The following is a 20,727-nucleotide window of genomic DNA, read 5'->3' on the forward strand; positions in this document are numbered from 1 at the left end:
TACTGAGAAAGAGGGGCAATCAGCGGGTTATCTCAAGTGCCTATACACAAATGCAAGAAGCCTGGGAAACAAGCAGGGAGAACTGGAAGTCCTGACAAAGTCAAGGACAAAGTGATTGGAATAACAGAGACTTGGTGGGATAACTCACATGACTGGAGTACTGTCATGGATGGATATAAGCTGTTCAGGAAGGACAGGCAGGGCAGAAAAGGTGGGGGAGTTGCATTGTATGTAAGAGAGCAGTATGACTGCTCAGAGCTCAAGTATGAAACTGCAGAAAAACCTGAGAGTCTCTGGATTAAGTTTAGAAGTGTGAGCAACAAGGGTGATGTCGTGGTGGGAGTCAACTATAGACCACCGGACCAGGGGGATGAGGCGGACGAGGCTTTCTTCCGGCAACTTGCAGAAGTTACTAGATCGCCTGCCCAGGTTCTCATGGGAGACTTCAATCACCCTGATATCTGCTGGGAGAGCAATACAGCGGTGCACAGGCAATCCAGGAAGTTTTTGGAAAATGTAGGGGACAATTTCCTGGTGCAAGTGCTGGAGGAACCAACTAGGGGCAGAGCTCTTCTTGAGCTGCTGCTCACAAACCGGGAAGAATTAGTAGGGGAAGCAAAAGTGGATGGGAACCTGGGAGGCAGTGACCATGAGATAGTCAAGTTCAGGATCCTGACACAAGGAAGAAAGGAAAGCAGCAGAATACGTACCCTGGACTTCAGAAAAGCAAACTTTGACTCCCTCAGGGAGCTGATGGGCAAGATCCCCTGGGAGAATAACATGAGGGGGAAAGGAGTCCAGGAGAGCTGGCTGTATTTTCAAGAATCCTTATTGAAGTAACAGGGACAAACCATCCCGATGAGTAGAAAGAATAGTAAATATGGCAGGCGACCGGCTTGGCTTAACAGTGAAATCCTTGCTGATCTTAAATACAAAAAAGAAGCTTACAAGAAGTGGAAGATTGGACAAATGACCAGGGAAGAGTATAAAAATATTGCTCGGGCATGCAGGAGTGAAATCAGGAAGGCCAAATCACACCTGGAGTTGCAGCTAGCAAGAGATGTTAAGAGTAACAAGAAGGGTTTCTTCAGATATGTTAGCAACAAGAAGAAAGTCAAGGAAAGTGTGGGCCCCTTACTGAATGAGGGAGGCAACCTAGTGACAGAGGATGTGCAAAAAAGCTAATGTATTCAATGCTTTTTTTGCCTCTGTCTTCACGAACAAGGTCAGCTCCCAGACTACTGCACTGGGCAGCACAGCATGGGGAGGAGGTGACCAGCCCTCTGTGGAGAAAGAAGTGGTTCGGGACTATTTAGAAAAGTTGACGTGCACAAGTCCATGGGGCCGGATGCGTTGCATCCGAGAGTGCTAAAGGAGTTGGCGGATGTGATTGCAGAGCCATTGGCCATTATCTTTGAAAACTCATGGCTATCGGGGGAGGTCCCGGATGACTGGAAAAAGGCTAATGTAGTGCCCATCTTTAAAAAAGGGAAGAAGGAGGATCCTGGGAACTACAGGCCAGTCAGCCTCACCTCAGTCCCTGGAAAAATCATGGAGCAGGTCCTCAAGGAATCAATTCTGAAGCACTTAGAGGAGAGGAGAGTGATCAGGAACAGTGAGCATGGATTCACCAAGGGCAAGTCATGCCTGACTAATCTAATTCTATGATGAGATAACTGGCTCTGTGGATGAAGGGAAAGCAGTGGACGTGTTGTTCCTTGACTTTAGCAAAGCTTTTGACCTGGTCTCCCACAGTATTCTTGCCAGCAAGTTAAAGAAGTATGGGCCGGATGAATGGACTATAAGGTGGATAGAAAGCTGGCTAGATTGTCGGGCTCAACTGGTAGTGATCAATGGCTCCATGTCTAGTTGGCAGCTGGTATCAAGTGGAGTGCCCCAAAGGTCAGTCCTGGGGCCGGTTTTATTCAATATCTTCATAAATGATCTGGAGGATGGTCTGGATTGCACCCTCAGCAAGTTTGCAGATGACACTAAACTAGGAGGAGAGGTAGATACGCTGGAGGGTAGGGATGGGATACAGAGAGACCTAGACAAATTGGAGGATTGGGCCAAAAGAAATCTGATGAAGTTCAACAAGGACAAGTGCAGAGTCCTGCACTTAGGAAGGAAGAATCCAATGCACCGCTACAGACTAGGGACCGAATGGCTCGGCAGCAGTTCTGCAGAAAAGGACCTAGGGGTTACAGTGGACGAGAAGCTGGATATGAGTCAACAGTGTGCCCTTGTTGCCAAGAAGGCCAATGGCATTTTGGAATGTATAAGTAGGGACATAGCCAGCAGATCGAGGGACGTGATCGTTCCCCTCTATTCGACACTGGTGAGGCCTCATCTGGAGTACTGTGTCCAGTTTTGCGCCCCACACTACAAGAAGGATGTGGAAAAATTGGAAAGAGTCCAGCAGAGGACAACAAAAATGATGAGGGGACTGGAACACATGACTTATGAGGAGAGGCTGAGGGAACCGGGGATGTTTAGTCTACGGAAGAGAAGAATGAGGGGGGATTTGATAGCTGCTTTCAACTACCTGAAAAGAGGTTCCAAAGAGGATGGCTCTAGACTGTTCTCAGTGGTATCAGATGACAGAACAAGGAGTAATGGTCTCAAGTTGCAGTGGGGGAGATTTAGGTTGGATATTAGGAAAAACTTTTTCACTAGGAGAGTGGTGAAACACTGGAATGCGTTACCTAGGGAGGTGGTGGAATCTCCTTCCTTAGAAGTTTTTAAGGTCAGGCTTGACAAAGCCCTGGCTGGGATGATTTAATTGGGGATCGGTCCTGCTTTGAGCAGGGGGTTGGACTAGATGGCCTCCAGAGGTGCCTTCCAACCCTGATATTCTATGATTCTATGATACTGTTAGTATCAGTTTTGCGTTTGGCTATTCTTATTAAAAACTGTATTGATAGTCATAAATATTACATTTTGTAACAGGGGCCCAGCTCCATCCTTGTCCCCTGCAGAATTCAGACAGACTCCACTAGGTGTGCTCTTAGTGACACTTTATTTCTATTTCTTTTCACCAATATCACCACAGACCCCGTGCTCCCACCTATTTACAATCTTTGCTGGGCTTTATGGTCGCTGAGATCTTCCTACTCTGGGACCACTGCATTGCCAGGCTCAGCTAGCCCTGTTTCTCCCTCTCTTTCTCCCCACTATTCACCTCCCCCTCTTCTTGTACTTCCTTCCTGTGCCTCTTTTATCAGGGGCCAACTGAATATTTACCCCACCCAGCCCATCACCCTGATTAGATAATTAGTCTTATTCAGCTTTTCCTGGGGCACTAATTAGCCTCCAAGTGATCAGAATATAGGCTTACCTACTTACTCCCTAAAGAAAGACTTTCTTAGTCCTGTTTCAGAGTAGCAGCTGTCTTAGTCTGTATCCGCAAAAAGTCCTTAGAGACTAACAAATTTATTTGAGCATAAGCTTTCGTGGGCTAGAGCCCACTTCATCGGATGCATGCAGTGGAAAATACAGTAAGACGATTTTATATACACAGAGAACATGAAACAATGGGTGTTACATAGACACTGTAACAAGAGTGATCAGTTAAGGTGAGCTATTACCAGCAGGAGAGAAAAAAAAACCTTTTGTAGTGATAATCAAGATGGGCCATTTCCAGCAGTTGATTATCACTACAAAATGGTTGCCCCCCCCCCCCCCCACCGGTAATAGCTCACCTTAACTGATCACTCTCATTACAGTGTGTTTGGTAACAACTATTGTTTCGTGTTCTCTGTGTATATAAAGTCATCCTACTGTATTTTCCACTGCATGCATCCGATGAAGTGGGCTGTAGCCCATGAAAGCTTATGCTCAAATAAATTTGTTAGTCTCTAAGGTGGCACAAGTACTCCTGTTTTTTTACTATGCTGTATGATTCATATGTCAACATACATTACTGTACCAAGTAGCTAGCAGGACCTGGATCTAAAATATTAAAATAACCTATAGCTCTCCAGCTGCAAAACACCCATATTTATTTGTCAAATAAAGGTCATGTTAACAACAATTCTCTCCTTTCCCACACCTCACACAATTCTTCATCCCCTCAAACATTTAGAAAGCTCTGCTGAGATCCTTTACATATCATACACTAATGTTTTACTCTTCTTTCATTAAAATCATAATGCAAGACATTGGTTGGGGAGTATCAGAGTTGCTAAATTACTTTTGAATTTATTCTAACATATTAATATGGATACAAATTTTGCATGAAACATTTTACATACATTTTTGTTTTTTCTAAAAGACAGCCTTTTACAAATGCAATATAGAGTAAATGTTTATTAGTAATGGAGAGTGACAATATTCTAGTAGTTTTCCATTAAGTAGCTATTCTAGACAAAATCAGTGGACCTGATTCTGACAACAATCATACCAGTATAAACCAGGAGTAAAACCTTAGTCAATGGAGTTAGGGTGATGGAAAACCAGTATGAGTAAAATCAGAATCTGACCTAATAGGTATTTAAATTAGAGCTGCCAATTAATCACAGTTAACTCAATTGATTAATGCAAAATGAATTAACTAGATTTTAAGAATTAGTTGCAATTAATCAAAGTTTTAATCACACTGTTAAACAAGAATAGAATACCAATTTAAATTTATTTTAAATATTTTGGATTTTTTCCACATTTTCAAATATACTGATTTTATTTACAACACAGAATACAAAGTGTTCAGTGCTCACTTTATATTATTACTTTGATTACAAATATTTGTACTATAATAAAGATAAACAAAAGAAATAATATTTTTCAGTTCACCTGAGACAAGTACGATAGTGCAATCTCTTTATCATGAAAGTGCAACTTACAAATGTAGAATTATTATTTTGCTTTATTTTTAGTGATTATGTAAAAAACCTTTAGAGCCTACAAGTCCACTCAGTCCTACTTCTTGTTCAGCCAGTCACTAAGACAAACAAGTTTGTTTACATTTGCGAGAGAAAATGCTGCCCACTTCTTATTTACAATGTCACCTGAAAGTGAGAAAAGGTATTTGCATGGCACTGTTGTAGCTGGTGTTGCAAGGTATTTACGTGCCAGATGCGCTAAACATTCATAGGCCCCTTCATGCTGCGGCCACCAGAAAGGCAATTCCTTAAGGTATGGTAGGCAATTTGTTAACAAGAAAATGGGTTCATCCCTAATAAGTTTTATGAGTATTCAATGCAAAAAAATATTTGCTGTTAAGGCCCTGTGTAGCAGAAGTGAAGTATTGGTGAGTCCTGACCATCAAAAGATACCTGGGTATCAAGAGAGCCTTCCTCTCTCTGCCTAAATTCAGGCATGAGACACTCATCTATGTACAAGGCAAGTAATTTTTTTAATGGCTTATTCCCAGCCATTTCCTGGGTCCTTTCCTACTCCTGAGACAGCATGTGGGTGTCACTATAGCAGTAGGGATGAACGAATGCTGACAGGCCTTTTGCAGTTGGAGAGCTACATAATATAGGTTTCAGAGTAGCAGCCGTGTTAGTCTGTATAAGTCTGTTAGTCTGAGTAGCAGCTGTGTTAGTACTTGTGGCACCTTAGAGACTAACAAATTTATTTGAGCATAAGCTTTCGTGAGCTACAGCATCCGATGAAATCAGCTGTAGCTCACAAAAGCTTATGCTCAAATAAATTTGTTAGTCTCTAAGGTGCCACAACTCCTCCTTTTCGTTTTACAAAATATAGGGAGCTCTTGGGTACAAGAGAAGGTGGGATGCTGTGACGCTTCCCAGGGGTACCCAGGGTTGTGAGGCACCTTACTAACAGCTGCCCTTAGCGGGAGGAAGCCTTGTTTCTGTCTTCCAGGGTTCAGTTCCCTGACTCCACCAGCCACAGGCAACAAAAGCACGCCCCTCTCAGCCTACGAAGGCTTGGCTGTCCCTCACCAGGCAAGCAATAGGCACACTCCAATCCCCCAAAACTCTCCCTGGAGTGACCCGCCCTACACTCACAGAATTCAGAGATACACTACTCCCAGTGCAATAACACATCGTAGCTTACCAGTTTCACCTCTGCTCAACTCACAGCACTTAGATTTGTTTACAGTGAAAACAAATAAAATCTATTTATCAAAGAACAGTGATTCTAGAAGAAGCAAGTAGAATTTTTAACTAACAAGACATTCTCCTGTCTCTTAAAGGAGAGTCTTCAATCACTTGATTAGCATTTTGCTCAGACTGTAAATATGTGTTCATTGTGAAGTATAGGACACTTAGATTACATATAGCCAGACAGGTAGATAAGCATTTCCTGCCTAAAGGAAACTTGTTTATCACCTTAAGAGCATCATTTTCAGTATAGATATTTAACTCCTTACATACTATCCATGAATACATTTTGCAATGTGTAGGACACAGGCTTTCAGTAGAGATGTTACCTGACACCTTTTGACAAACTGTTATTTAGAGACCAGACCCAGGGAATCACTGTAACTCTGTGCCCTCTACCAGTGGGCACCACAAGGTTCGTGAGTCAAAGGCACATTTACATGAGCTCTCTGGCTCCCTTCACATACACAATAACTCCTGTGGGATGTCAGGTTTTATTATTATTACATTGCCAGACGTGCCCATGGCAGAGCTCAAAAGGCCTCCGAACTTTTTTGCTGCATAAATTCCTTTGTTACACAATGTCAGTTATGGAATTAAACTCTAGTTATGCATGGATGGGTTTCTTTAGTGTCATAATCATATCAATAGTTTCACAATAAATCGACATAAATTACCTTTTATCTTACTTTTTTTTGCATTTGATAATATCAATTACCCCATTCAGTACATCTGAGTCAAATTGTTACCCCTTTCTGGATGACGGTAGGAATTTGATAAGAAATAATGCCCTAGAAATTTCCTACTAGCGTTCTGTATTGTTTAGATATACAAAAAGCTGAATATAGCATATTTTAACTAATTTTTTTAAACCTTGTTTTGTATTCTGTTTGTATTATTCTTTTGCTATTCATTTTGCAAAATAGTACAGGCTATATTAATACTGCCTGATAAAAAAAAACATAATGGGGGGATATACACACCAACATGAGAGGTAAACGGCTCTGCAGGAGATCATCATAATAAGCAGCTAGAACTACTACTCCTGCTGCAGAGCCTTGTGTCCTGCCAGTTTCATTTGTTGGAAGTTTCATTAAATGCATTTTAATGCCTTGTCTGATTTTGGTGTTCTTCAGTGACCTAATTTTTAAAAGAAACAGCATTTCAGATGTCCTGAATAAATTATCACATTAAACTCCCTGTTAAGGGGAAAATAGTGAGAGATGCAAGGATATTGTGTATTCAGACTTAGAAAAAAAGCATATTGTAGATATATCTATAGTTTTCAATTCATTTTAGCCAGTGAAGAACTAAATTACCCCAAAATATATAATAAACATTAAATTGAAAATTAAAAGAAAATTGAAATACTCAATTAAAAGAAAAATAAACTACTTACTAACATACTTTATGCAGTGTAGCAAAGTAAAAATGAATTGAAAGATAAAAGTTGTGATTTTACCAATTTGAAGAACTTCCACAACAGCAAAATTCCAGGAAGTAAAGATTTGAATAATTTGTAGGCACAGATTTTATAAGGTTTAGATTTTCTGAACCTATATATTTAATTCTTGGCTATTTCTACTTTCTAAAAGTTATTCTAGTGCAATATAATAATAAATTTGTCTAATTATCTTCTTTTATTCTTCGGCCTAAAATTTCCTTTTCAAAGTGAATGTATTGTTGCTATTTTTAATCATAACATTTATGATATATTGTGTCTGGTTGCAGCAACCATATGCTAGGCACTGTACACATAAAAGGAGGTATGGTTATTTACTAAAAGAGCTTTAAATATATTTAGAATTTTATTTTCTTACTTGTTGCTCAGGAGCATCTTATTGTTAGAGGCAATGGAATAGAATCATAGAATCATAGAATATAAGGGTTGGAAGGGACCCCAGAAGGTCATCTAGTCCAACCCCCTGCTCGAAGCAGGACCAATTCCCAGTTAAATCATCCCAGCCAGGGCTTTCTCAAGCCTGACCTTAAAAACCTCTAAGGAAGGAGATCCTACCACCTCCCTAGGTAACGCATTCCAGTGTTTCACCACCCTCTTAGTGAAAAAGTTTTTCCTAATATCCAATCTAAACCTCCCCCACTGCAGCTTGAGACCATTACTCCTCGTTCTGTCATCTGCTACCATTGAGAACAGTCTAGAGCCATCCTCTTTGGAACCCCCTTTCAGGTAGTTGAAAGCAGCTATCAAATCCCCCCTCATTCTTCTCTTCTGCAGGCTAAACAATCCCAGCTCCCTCAGCCTCTCCTCATAACTCATGTGTTCCAGACCCCTAATCATTTTTGTTGCCCTTCGCTGGACTCTCTCTGACAAGAATACTGTGGGAGACCGTGTCAAAAGCTTTGCTAAAGTCAAGAAACAATACATCCACTGCTTTCCCTTCATCCACAGAACCAGTAATCTCATCATAAAAGGCGATTAGATTAGTCAGGCATGACCTTCCCTTGGTGAATCCATGCTGGCTGTTCCTGATCACTTTCCTCTCATGCAAGTGCTTCAGGATTGATTCTTTGAGGACCTGCTCCATGATTTTTCCAGGGACTGAGGTGAGGCTGACTGGCCTGTAGTTCCCAGGATCCTCCTTCTTCCCTTTTTTAAAGATTGGCACTACATTAGCCTTTTTCCAGTCATCCGGGACTTCCCCCGTTCGCACGAGTTTTCAAAGATAATGGCCAATGGCTCTGCAATCACAGCCGCCAATTCCTTGAAGAACCCAGGTACTTTATAGAACTTTTCTTTTATAATCATCTGAGATCTGTTTAATATTATTCCAAACTGTGAGTGCTGATCTTTCTCTCATAATGGAAATCTAAAAAGTACCTGTGAATAAAATATAACTTTAATTCTAATTAGCATTGCTAAGCACTTCAAAGTAAGACCCTCCCCAAATCTTTGCTAAAACTTAGATATATACCTACAGAGTTTCCCTTCATCCATTAATCTTGTAATTTGGGAAGTCAGGGGTGGGCGGTGGAGAAACAGAGCGGGGCGGCGCATTCAGGGGAGGAGGCAGAGCGGAGGTGAGCTGGGGCTGGGCGGGGAGCTGCCGGTGGGTGCTGTGCACCCATCAAATTATCCCCGTGGGTGCTCCAGCCCCGGAGCACCCACGGAGTCGGCGCCTAAGGCGCCACTTTTGGCCACTTGTTAAATTTAGAAGCCCTTTTAGAACCGGTTGTCCCTCGTGGGACACCTGGTTCTAAAAGGGCTTCTAAATTTAACAACCGGTTCTAGCAAACCTGCTCCAGCTCACCACTGACTAATTCCGTTTGAGGAATAGGGTTTAGGCCACACCCCTCCCATTGACATTTCCTACTGACTAGCTTAGGCAGCTCCCTGCTCAGCCTGCTGGCTTATGTAAATCCTTTTTTTAGATGCCTAATTCTTCCCACGCATTTGCAGTAGCTTGTGCACCTAACTCAGGGCTGTGGATTCCACTAGGTGTCAGGCTGCCTAAAAGTTAGATATTGTAGGTATATCTACACTGCAATAAAAGACCCATGACACCAAGTCTTAGATCCCATGTCAATTTACTCAGGCTTGCAGGGCTTGGGTTGCAGAGCTAAAAATAGCAGATAGGCATTCTGACTTGGGCTAGCAAGGTGGTAGGGTCTCAGAGCCTGGGCTCCAGTCCAAGCAGGGATGGCCTACACTGCTTTTTTTAGCCTCTCAGCCAAAGTCCTGTGAACCCAAGTCAATTGACCCAGGCTTTGAGAATTGGTGCCACAGGTTTTTCTATGCAGTAAAGATATACGCCGTAATGCTGAGTCTAAGTTCCTATTGTGCATCTAGAGCTTAGGAGACTAAGGACCATATTTTCAAAAGTATTTAGGACCTTAAAGATGCAGATAGCCCTCTAGGACCATATTTTCAAAGGTATTTAGACACATGAAGGTCCAGATAGACCTAAGAACATAGGAATTGCCATCCTGAATCAGATCAAAGGTCCATCTAGCCCAGTATAATGTTTCTGATAGTGGCCAGTACCACAGCTTTATTGGGGGAATGTACAGAACAAGGCAATTTTGGAGAGACCCACCCCTGTCTTTTCCTCCCAGCTTCTGGCAGTCGGAAGTTTAGGGTTGCCCCAAGCATGCGGACTGGTTGGCCAAGCAGCCTAGTGGTTAGATTGCAGGGCTCTCAGCCCCCTGCTGGGCTGAGTAGTCTTAGTCCTTAAGGCTGAGTGAGTGGTAGGGGGATCCGGGCCCTTCCTCTTCACCAAGTCCCAGCTCAGGACCTGTGTATATCAACCCCTAAAAGTTGGTGTCTCTCCTGGAGGGGAGTCAGAACCTGCTGTCCTGGCTAATTCCTACAAGTCCGTCCCCCCCATGTCCCGCCCCGGCTACTCTCTGCCATCCCAGGAAAAGAAGTTGGCATTCAGGTGGCTCTTCTAGTCCAGAATTGAATGCAGAAAGAAAAGGGCTAGAGGGAGAGGTACCACCTTCATATTCTTCATGGCATGTAGCCATTGGAGAGGGGCATGGTTGGTGACTAGAGTGAAGTGAGTGCCCAGAAAGTAATTGGAGTTCTTACTTCATGGGCAAGAGGGCAAGGGTTTTCCCTGACCTTAACTCCCGGTTCCATCTGAATATTGAGGGTTATCAGGTGGTATCAGGGTTCCCTCCCCACTCTGAACTCTAGGGTACAGACATGGGGACCCCCATGAAAGACCCCCTAAGCTTAGAATCATAGAATCATAGAATATAAGGGTTGGAAGGGACCCCAGAAGGTCATCTAGTCCAACCCCCTGCTCGAAGCAGGACCAATTCCCAGTTAAATCATCCCAGCCAGGGCTTTGTCAAGCCTGACCTTAATAACCTCTAAGGAAGGAGATTCTACCACCTCCCTAGGTAACGCATTCCAGTGTTTCACCACCCTCTTAGTGAAAAAGTTTTTCCTAATATCCAATCTAAACCTCCCCCACTGCAGCTTGAGACCATTACTCCTCGTTCTGTCATCTGCTACCATTGAGAACAGTCTAGAGCCATCCTCTTTGGAACCCCCTTTCAGGTAGTTGAAAGCAGCTATCAAATCCCCCCTCATTCTTCTCTTCTGCAGGCTAAACAATCCCAGCTCCCTCAGCCTCTCCTCATAACTCATGTGTTCCAGACCCCTAATCATTTTTGTTGCCCTTCGCTGGACTCTCTCCAATTTATCCACATCCTTCTTGAAGTGTGGGGCCCAAAACTGGACACAGTACTCCAGATGAGGCCTCACCAATGTCGAATAGAGGGGAACGATCACGTCCCTTGATCTGCTCGCTATGCCCCTACTTATACATCCCAAAATGCCATTGGCCTTCTTGGCAACAAGGGCACACTGCTGACTCATATCCAGCTTCTCGTCCACTGTCACCCCTAGGTCCTTTTCCGCAGAACTGCTGCCTAGCCATTCGGTCCCTAGTCTGTAGCTGTGCATTGGGTTCTTCCGTCCTAAGTGCAGGACCCTGCACTTATCCTTAATGAACCTCATCAGATTTCTTTTGGCCCAATCCTCCAATTTGTCTAGGTCCTTCTGTATCCTATCCCTCCCCTCCAGCGTATCTACCACTCCTCCCAGTTTAGTATCATCCGCAAATTTGCTGAGAGTGCAATCCACACCATCCTCCAGATCATTTATGAAGATATTGAACAAAACCGGCCCCAGGACCGACCCTTGGGGCACTCCACTTGATACCGGCTGCCAACTAGACATGGAGCCATTGATAACTACCCGTTGAGCCCGACAATCTAGCCAGCTTTCTACCCACCTTGTAGTGCATTCATCCAGCCCATACTTCCTTAACTTGCTGACAAGAATACTGTGGGAGACCGTGTCAAAAGCTTTGCTAAAGTCAAGAAGCAATACATCCACTGCTTTCCCTTCATCCACAGAACCAGTAATCTCATCATAGAAGGCAATTAGATTAGTCAGGCATGACCTTCCCTTGGTGAATCCATGCTGGCTGTTCCTGATCACTTTCCTCTCATGCAAGTGCTTCAGGATTGATTCTTTGAGGACCTGCTCCATGATTTTTCCAGGGACTGAAGTGAGGCTGACTGGCCTGTAGTTCCCAGGATCCTCCTTCTTCCCTTTTTTAAAGATTGGCACTACATTAGCCTTTTTCCAGTCATCCGGGACTTCCCCGGTTCGCTTATTTCTACCAGCTTAAGTTAAAAACTTCCCAAGGCACAAATTCTCCCTTGTACCTTGGATTAGGTAATGCTGCCACCACCAAGTGATGGCAAACTCAGGGAAAGGACCACTTGGAGTTCCTACTCCCCCCTAAACTCCCCCCAAGACCCGACACCCCCTTTTCTGGGGAGGCTTGAGAATAAACAAGATGAGCACAGACCAACCTTGGGTTTTTTTAGGACACAAAAAAAAAACCCAATCAGATTCTAAAAGAAACAGAACTTTATTAGAAAGAAAAAAGGTAGAAGAAGCACCTCTGTAAAATTAGAATGGAAGATAATCTTACAGGGCAATCAGATTAAAAAACACAGAGGATTCTGCTTCCTGGGTGCCTTGGGCACATAGGAGATTCAAGACATATTAGACTGTGTTGTTGGCTTGAGATGACTGCTCTTCTAACATTTCCAAAACGAGGTCTAAAATCCATCACGGTTGCCATCCATATAAGAACTCAAATAGTGAGAAGCCAATGGAAGACTAGGAAGCTTCTCACACCGCAAATAGAAGAGGAGAAAGTGTCAGACATCCATAAGGACGAACCTTCGGAGCATCTTTTTTAGTGTTCTGTTAAAGCGCTGCACCTGGCCATCCGTTTGGGGATAGTATACAGATGTCTTTAGGGTCTTGATTTTCAGTAAATGGCAAAATTGCTTCATCAGGTTTGTTCCTTAATCTGTTAAGATCTCCCGTAGCATCCCAACTCAAGTGAAGATTTTCATAAGGTCTGTGGCAACAGTTTTGGCGTTCATGGAGCGTCCGGGTACCGGGTTGCGTAGACTACAACTAAAATGAACTGGTATCCTGTAGCGATCTTCTCCAGTGGGCCGACTATGTTGCTTCCAATCCACCCAAAGGGTACGTTCATAAGCCGGAGGTGAATCAAGGAGGCTTTCTCGGTTGGTTGAGATGCAGTGATCTGACACTCCAGGCATGAAGCACAGAAATCCAGCACATCTTTGTAGACCCCAGGCCAAAAAAAAACAGGCCAGAATCCAGGCTAGTGCCCTTGCAAGGTGCAGAGTGAAGGGTATCGCAAGAGCCAGTTGCATAACCTCCTTCCAGTAGGGTCAGGGCACCAAAAGATGATTCCAAACCTCCTCAGTTTCTCAGTCTTTCTCTGTGTGATATAGATGGTGGCCCTGAATCTCAAAGTGTGGAAACAGTCCCATTTGATGGGATTCGAGAGATTCCCCATTCATTGCTGCCACCTGGGTGTATGCTCAGCTCATTGTGTTGTCTGCCCATTGCTCTTCCACAAAGTTGGAGAACTGAGTCAGAATCTCTGACTCAGGTAATAGAGGGGGCTCCTCATCTGATTGGGACAGGGTCTGTTCTTGCTGGGTTGGCTCTGAAGAATAGGAAGTCCCCTCACCAGCAGATATAGCATGGCAGGGCTAGCTGAACCCAAAGGTTTTCTTTAACCCTTGCTATGCCGGCTGGTAGTTTCTCTGCTTCATCACAGGGACCTATACTGAAACTATCCTCCATGAACATATATAAGTCTTTTTTGAACACAGTTATACTGTTGCCCATCACTTTTGGCAGTGAGTTCCACAGATACTATATGAAAAAGTATTTCCTCTTGTTTGTATTAAACCTGCTCCCTTTTAATTTCATCAGGGAACCACAGTTTTTGTATTGTGGGAAACAGGGGTGCTGGAATAATTTGTATAGTGGGGGTGCTGAGAGCCATTGAACTAAACTAAACTCTGTATATGATGGAAATCATTTCAAGCCAGGAAATGCAGCAGCACCCCCAGTACCCCTATTTCTAGCACTTATGGTGGTAAAGGGTAAATAGCACTTCTCTATTCACTTTTTCCACACCAATCATGATTTTATTGACCTCTAGCATATCCCCCCTTCCCTAATCAACTCTTTTCTATGCTGAACAGCCCCAAATAGAATCTCTATGGATAGTAATTCCATGCTCTAATAAGAATATAACAGTAGGGATCTATTATCGACCACCTGACCAGGACAGTGATAGAGAACTCAATAATAGTGGGGGATTTCAATTATCCCCATATTGACTGGGTACATGTCACCTCAGGACGAAATGCAGAGACAAAATTTCTTGATACTTTAAGTGACTGCTTCTTGGAGCAGCTGGTACAGGAACCCACAAGGGGAGAGGCAACTCTCGATCTAGTGCTGAGTGGAGCACAGGATCTGGTCCAAAAGGTAACTATAACAGGCCCGCTTGGAAATAATGACCATAATATAATAACATTTAACATTCCTGTGATGGGAAGAACACCTCAACAGCTCAACACTGTGGCATTTAATTTCAGAAAGGGGAAGTATGCAAAAATGAGGAGGTTAGTTAAACAGAAATTAAAAAGTACAGTGACTAGAGTAAAAAGAAAAGGAGGACTTGTGGCACCTTAGAGACTAACAAATTTATTTGAGCATAAGCTTAAATTTATTAAGCATAAGCTTTCGTGAGCTACAGCTCACTTCATCGGATGCATTATGCTCAAATAAATTTGTTAGTCTCTAAGGTGCCACAAGTCCTCCCTTTTCTTTTTGTGAATACAGACTAACATAGCTGCTACTCTGAAATCAGTGACTAGAGTGAGATCCCTGCAAGCTGCATGGACACTTTTCAAAGACACCATAATAGAGGCTCAACTTAAATGTATACCCCAAATTAAAAAACACAGGAAAAGAACTAAAAAAGAGCCACCAACGCTTAACAACCATGTAAAAGAAGCAGTGAGAGATAAAAAGGCATCTTTTAAAAAGTGGAAGTCAAATCCTAGTGAGGTAAATAGAAAGGAGCATAAACACTGCTAAATTAAATGTAAAAATGTAAATAGAAAAGCCAAAAAGGAGTTTGAAGATCAGCTAGCCAAAAACTCAAAAGGTAATAACAAAATGTTTTTTAAGTACATCAGAAGCAGGACGCCTGCTAAACAACCAGTGGGTCCCCTGGACGATCGAGATACAAAAGGAGTATTTAAAGACGATAAAGTCATCACGGAGAAACTAAATGAATTCTTTGCTTCAGTCTTCATGGCTGAGAATGTTAGGGAGATTCCCAAACCTGAGCCATCTTTTGTAGGTGACAAATCTGAGGAATTTTCACAGATTGAAGTGTCACTAGAGGAGGTTTTGGAATTAATTGAGAAACTTAACAGTAACAAGTCACCAGAACCAGATGTCATTCACCCAAGAGTTCTGAAAGAACTCAAATGTGAAATTGCAAAACTATTAACTATGGTTTGTAACCTGTCCTTTAAATCAGCTACTGTACCCAGTAACTGGAAGATAGCTAATGTAACGCCCTAGAGGTGATCCTGGCAATTCAGACCGGTAAGTCTAACATCAGTAGCAGGCAAATTAGTTGAAACAATAGTAAAGAATAAAATTGTCAGACACATAGAAGAACATAAATTGTTGGGCAAAAGTCAACGTGGTTTCTGTAAAGGGAGATCATGTCTTACTAATCTATTAGAGTTCTTTGACGGGGTCAACAAACATGTGGACAAGGGGGATCCAATGGACATAGTGTACTTAGATTTCCAGAAAGCCTTTGACAAGATCCCTCACCAAAGACTCTTATGTAAATTAAGTTGTCATGGGATAAGAGGGAAGATCCTTTCATGGACTGAGAACTGGTTAAAAGACAGAGAACAAAGGGTAGGAATAAATGGTAAATTTTCAGAATGGAGAGGGGTAACTAGTGGTGTTCCCCAAGGATCAGTCCTAAGACCAATCCTATTCAACTTATTCATAAATGATCTGGAGAAAGGGGTAAACCGTGAGGTGGCAAAGTTTACAGATGACACTAAACTGCTCAAGATAGTCAAGACCAAAGCAGACTGTGAAGAACTTCAAAAAGATCTCACAAAACTAAGTGATTGGGCAACAAAATGGCAAATGAAATTTAATGTGGATAAATATAAAGTAATGCACATTGGAAAAAATAACCCCAACGCTACATACAATATGATGGGGACTAATTTAGTTACAACTAATCGAGAGAAAGATCTTGGAGTCATCGTGGATAGTTTTCTGAAGATGTCCATGCAGTGTGCAGCGGCAGTCAAAAAAGCAAACAGGATGTTAGGAATCATTTTAAAAGGGATAGAGAATAAGACGGAGAATATCTTATTGCCCTTACATAAATCCACGGTATGCCCACATCTTGAATACTGCATACAGATGTGGTTCCCCTCATCTCAAAAAAGATATACTGGCATTAGAAAAGGTTCAGAAAAGGGCAACTAAAATGATTGGGGTTTTGGAACGGGTCCCATATGAGGAGAGATTAAAGAGGCTAGGACTTTTCAGCTTGAAAAAGAGGAGACTAAGAGGGGATATGATAAAGATCTATAAAATCATGAGTGGTGTGGAGAAAGTGAATAAGGAAAAGTTATTTACTTGTTCCCGTAATATAAGAACTAGGGTCCACCAAATGAAATTAATGAGTAGCAGGTTTAAAACAAAAGGAAGTTCTTCAGTCAGCGCACAGTCAACCTGTGGAACTCCTTGCCTGAGGAGGTTGTGAAGGCTAGGACTAAAACAGGGTTTAAAAGAGAACTGGATAAATTCATGGAGGTTAAGTCCATTAATGGCTATTAGCCAGGATGGGCAAGGAATGGTGTCCCTAGCCTCTGTTTGTCAGAGAGTGGAGATGGATGGCAGGAGAGAGATCACTTGATCATTACCTGTTAGGTTCACTCCCTCTGGGGCACCTGGCATTGGCCACTGTCGGTAGACAGGATCCTGGGCTGGATAGACCTTTGGTATGACCCAGTATGGCCATTCTTTATGTTCTTAATCTTTTTAGTCTCTCCTCTTATGGAAGCCACGCCATACCCTTGACCATCATTGTGGCCCTTCTCTGAACACTTTCCAGTTCCACTACATCCTTTTTGACATGGGGTGACCAAAACTGTACACAGTATTTAAGGTCATGTTAATGGGCACTATAGGGACAGAAATCAAAATTGAAGAAGAGAAACTGGAGAAGGTGGACAATTTTACATACCTTGGAAGTACCATCAGCCAAGATGGTACTAGTTCCGAGGAAATAAGAAGAATTGGGAAGGCAAATGCTGCATTTAGAAGACTCAAAAACATCTGGCGACTCAAAAACATCTCCCTCAAGACAAAGCTGAATGTATACAAAGCAATTGTTATTGCCATCACAACATATAGCAGTGAGACATGGCAACTTATCAAGAAAGATATGCAAAAAGCTGGATGCATTTCATCACAAATGTCAGAGAAGAATATTGGGAATAACATACAGAGATAGGAAGACGAGGAAGACCATGAATAACATGGAAATGAACAATTCTGAACGACATCAAGAACCTCAACATGAAATGGGAAGGTTTGGAGAGAAGGGCAGTTAACAGGCAAGGATGGCAAATGTGGGTAGCCCAATGTGCAGCAAAGCATGGGCTGGACTAAGGTCTAAGGTCTAGCCATGGATTAAAGTGGCATTATGATATTTTAAGTGCCTAGGCACCTAATTCATATTGAAACCAATGGGAATTCGGCACTAAGCTCTTCTGAAAATACCACTAGGCATCTGCATCTTTAGGAGCCAAAAACTCCTTTGAAAATATGGCCTTTAGGCACTTTGGTAGTGTTAGAGGCAATGGAAGAACCCAGTGGGCATATAGAACTGTGGTTTTTTTTATAACCATAACATCTCAGAATAGAAATCTAAACAAATACTTCAGAATAAAATATAACTAATTCTAATTAACAATGTTAAGCACTTGGAAGTGTGACCAATTTTGACATTATAGAACAGTTTTTTGGCTACTTCTTTGTGCCCCACTTTCTCTAGAATTTCAAATGCAAAGGAACTGGCCAGTGGGTGACATGAGCACCTTTCCCTGATAAGTTTGTAACTGAAGTCACTGTAGTTAGCATGCCAATAAGGGGGCCAGGGGAGGCTGAATTACTGCCTGTTCATGCCTGTATGTTGGTGCAGTGCAGTGTCAGGTTTGAAGGAGCCAGAACTTTGTAGTTGTTGCACATGGAAGTAGAGAACATATCTTCATGAGCTAAGAGATTTAGGGCTTCTGTGGCTGGCCAAAAAATTCTCAGAGTAGGTCATGAAGCTACTAGGATACGTGATGGCTCTAACTGGTAAATCTTGGGTCTGGTATTCAAGAAGTAAAGGGCCCATGTGTTTCCAGTTTAAAGTCTAATTTACATATTCAGTTGCCATAAATGCATGCACAAACTGGGTACTTGTGTTGACAAATATGATAATTGTCCATTTAAATCAAATGTGCAAATTCCACATGTATTTTGTATGCACATTAACATACGAGACTTTTTGAAAATCAGGTCCATTGTGTGCTTCTAATTCTGTGTTCCCAAACAAGGAACTACATCAACATTTTCCCAAACAACTATAGTTAAAGTTTCAATCATCAGATGAATGCAGATGAACCAGACAATTGTTGCTGGTTTATTTTGAGGCTAGTACATGTTTTATTTTATTGTGAACATAAACTATGTTATTTCTGTTTTAATTTGCTTCTGTTTCCATGGTAATTATGACATCGGAGAAAGGGCAAAAATATATTTTTTTAGATAGTAAAAATAGAAACATGTGGTGCTACAAATTACAGTTTGGGTTATTACATTTTGCCTGTGTACATTTCCCATGCAGTTTCAGTTGGATGGGGGTTACTTTGTGTCCACCACAACCATGAAGTTATTCCTATGCTGTATGTGTATATATCAATGATTCTATCCGAGGCCAAATGATAATACAAATAATAAGCAAAATGCAAAAACTTGATAAATGGTTAACCTGCACCTTTTTAGAATTTGACTTGCCTGTAAAAACAAATAGTCCTGTTTTCACAGATGTTCAGATCTTTTCATACCTTTAATCTTGTATTAAAATTAGAACTCTGTTTTTACACATTATGATACATTGAATTGGCAGAAATTTAAAGTCAAAATGATCAAACATGAATGTCTAAAGTTAGGCTACAAAATCCATAATAAAGGCACCTAAATATAGGTGGCCTGTTTTTCAAAGAGAGTGAGCAGCATAGGTCCATTGACTTCAGTGGAGACTGGGGTTGCTAAGCACCTTTGAAAAATTAGGCCACCTATATTTAGGTATGTAAATATTTTTTGTTTTTACTACCTTAAAAATATTATAACTGCAGACACCTAGGTTTGGAAATGATGGCCTTTGTGAAGTAAATTTCAATATAAATCAGTAATAACTATTATTAAATACAGTGATACAGGAGGACCAGAGAGCAGTGGGAGAGTGCTAGAGGGGAAATATATAAACTCAAGGCTAATTAAGGTGTGGTTCCCTGTAGACTAGGGAAGGTGGTTGCAGGTTAATTGGAGCACCTGCAGTCAATTAAGGCCCTGTTAGGAACCTAATAAAAAAACCCCTGCATCAGGCAGACAAGGGAGGAGGAGGCAGCATTGGAGCTGTGTTGAGAGAGTTGGAAGTCCTGAGAATTGAAGTAAGGAAGACCCTGTCCCCCAGCATCTGACAGAGGGTAACCCACCTAAGGGGGATGAGGGTAAGAAACCCACAGGGGTTGAGAGGGGCTGGGACTCAGAGCGAGGCGCAAACCCAGACCCCTCCCCTGCTTCTCTCCTCTATCATCTTCCCAGGCTAGTAGCGGGGCCCTTGGCACCCAAGAGCAGGGGCAAAGGGTGGCATCTTAGCTCTCATACCAAGAAAAGCTCAGGACTCCCCAGACTAAAATTGGCCATCTTCTCACAATACATAGAGAATCAGGTTTGGAAAAAACAGGTTGCAGAGACCTTTGCTGTGGGCTTTTAGAGGAAATTACTTTCAAAAAGGTCAAAACACAAAATGAGCAATTCCATGTTTTTATTATTCAAGCCAGCTCTCTTCAGTAGGCTGTCTTCTTCACTGTGACTTTACTCCAAAGGTAGACTAAATGGGCTCTAAAATGGTGGGGTGGGGAGGATTTATTCTGTGCTCCAAAGAGCAAACTGTATGTATTCAGTGAGCGGTAAGGAGTAAAGTGGAAAATTCTACTAAAGGTAGAGTAAACATTAGATGACTCTGTCTTACTTTCAGAGTATCTCTTCTTGGAGTGGATAATAATTACAGCATTCCAATTGTACTACACCTGAGTACTACATTCTGCTTATTTTAATCCCCACTTCATTTGTAATTAGAGAAGATATTCTTCATTACTTCTTTGATGCGGCCTTTACATATTCCCATTTGTGGGATGCTCCCTGCCCCCACAACTCCAGCAAACTTCTAGTAAAAGAGTGTTTTAAAAGTTCCTAGTATTACTGCATATACACTGCCTCACCGTATCAAATATTCAAAATGATATTATACAAGGGCTATGTGGTCCCTAACTGTCTCAATTCCTTCCTTTCTGCATCTAGCTATGGGAATAGGGACCTTCACTCCATGCTTGGAGACTTTTTTGTATACTAGCATATTACATTAGTAAAATGCTTTGGGAT

General features: G+C 42.1%; 1 protein-coding gene across 5 annotated transcripts in view; it reads left to right on the plus strand.

Annotated features, from left to right (window-relative positions):
* Positions 1-20,727, plus strand: part of DEUP1 (deuterosome assembly protein 1) — an 80,200-nt gene that overhangs the window by 48,421 nt on the left and 11,052 nt on the right. The window lies entirely within an intron of this gene.

Source organism: Caretta caretta, chromosome 1 (genome assembly GCF_965140235.1).
Source record: "Caretta caretta isolate rCarCar2 chromosome 1, rCarCar1.hap1, whole genome shotgun sequence".
NCBI lineage: Eukaryota > Metazoa > Chordata > Testudines > Cheloniidae > Caretta > Caretta caretta.